Source organism: Strix uralensis, chromosome 7 (genome assembly GCF_047716275.1).
Source record: "Strix uralensis isolate ZFMK-TIS-50842 chromosome 7, bStrUra1, whole genome shotgun sequence".
Taxonomy (NCBI): Eukaryota; Metazoa; Chordata; class Aves; order Strigiformes; family Strigidae; genus Strix; species Strix uralensis.
Genome location: NC_133978.1, coordinates 4,282,764 through 4,284,800, shown reverse-complemented (window position 1 = coordinate 4,284,800; position 2,037 = coordinate 4,282,764).

The following is a 2,037-nucleotide window of genomic DNA, read 5'->3' as shown; positions in this document are numbered from 1 at the left end:
CAGAACTGTGGCTTCAGGGGTCAAACCACAGACAAGAAAACTACATTTCTGGGAAGGGTCAGGAGTTCTAGGATGAACAAGGCTGTACGAAAGGCAGATGCTCAAGTGAGCGAAGTGAATAAATTGTGTTGGAACGCAGTTCTAGTTAAACTAATTCACAATACAATTAAAACTTTGATAGCAATCCACTGAAAGGGAACCACACTGCACTTGTCTTCCGTAATTAATTCCATCAGCCTTCCTTCACTAAAAATACTCTCTTTCAAAATTAAAAGCAGAAACGTCTCGTATGTTACTTCAAAGCAGTGGCAGAGGCAGCATGGAAATGCTTATTCTTCGATTGCAAATCGTCTTGTGAGCAATTCCAGAGTCTTGAAGGTCTTCACTAAGAGCAGCTAAACAAATGTAAATAGTTGGAATGCGTACAGCCCCACAGAAATAACAGACCAATTGATGGAAAAGTAAGATTATCCAAGGAGCAAGATCAGCTGAAGTGCTTCCAAAAGAGCAGCTTTGTTCTGAACATTAGCTTAGAAGTTTTCTTCACATACTACATTAGAAGAGTCCTTTGATCTGTTTTGACCTTTTGTATAGTACAGGCCACGAGAGAGTTTAAACGGGATCATGTTCTTTAAACTGAATTCTTTTTTAAAGTATCTGAACTTGATCTAACTACTTATCAGTGGAGAATTTTATGTAGCTTCAGTGTCAATTACCTTCCCTGTTAAAACATAAACCTTTTCAAGGCTCAAGTACATCTGTTTTCCACCACTAGCCGCTGCTTATGGTTGTCTGCTAGATTCAAGAACTCCTGTTACTGCAATTTTTCCAGTGTAGATTTGTCAAACTCAATCTCATTCCACCTCACCTCTCTGCAGCCCAAACTCCTGGAACTTTCACAGCATCTTTATACTTCCTCATTCTTGTTGTCCATCTCTAGTCCTTGGCCAACTTGCCCATACTCTCCCTAAACTGTTGACAAAGTAACTTCTACAACATTGATGGAAGGACAAACAGGGAGGTAGCACAGCCATTATACCCTTCAGCCACATTCATTCCGTGCATTCATGTATAGAATCCCCAATATTTGTGATGCTGTACTCCAGCATTTTACCAGGTATTTGTCATTCACAAAAACAAACAAAAATTTGGAAAAAAACCCAACCCGTGAGCATAGATCAGTAGGGAAGCCAACAAGCAAGCATTCACTGTACATTGTCAGAGTCTCACAAATTTCAATGAAACTATGCCAATGCGTGACTTTCAAAGAATTCTTTGTGCATTGGTCAAACTCAGTTGTCACAGCAGTCAGATACTGAAACTCATCATCCAGCAAGTGCCCAAGTCCTACACGGAAACAAATTTTGCTACATTCTGCTTTGTCAGTTAAAATAATGCCAACACTTAACATGAAAAAAAATTAAAACAAAGGCTTCAACTAAATGGACTCCAAACCTTAAGACTAACAACATCAATAATAATAATAATAATTATTCAGTCCTTTAAAAGTAATTAGGTATGCCTTCAGGATCAATCAGGCTTTTATATGACTGAATACTATTTTTCTGAACATGTTTAAGAAAACACAAACAAAACCCAAAACCTCAACCAATGAGCTCTTCTACCAGTTAAGCCACTTGATTAATTGTTGTATGGAAGGAAAAATAACGAAAAGACTCATAGAAACCAATTCAGATCTGGCAGGACTGTGTTCTTGCTGTCTGTAAATCAAGAATTTCTACATAATTATTTCAAATTTATCTTGTTAAAACTAAGTCTTCATATCTACAATATATTTTTCATTCCATGTGAAAGCAACACGCTGAACGCCTTCTAGCTACATTTTCACTGAAAAACAAAACAAAACTCTTCAGACTGGGCTCATATACAGCTACCATTGGCATGATACCAACATTCAGCAATAACGGAATTCAAAAAATGCCCAATTATGAAAATGCTTTAGCTCCAAGAACTTCCGATACTGCACTGAGGAAGTTATGCATACCTTCAAAGAAAAAAACCAAACAACAACCCATC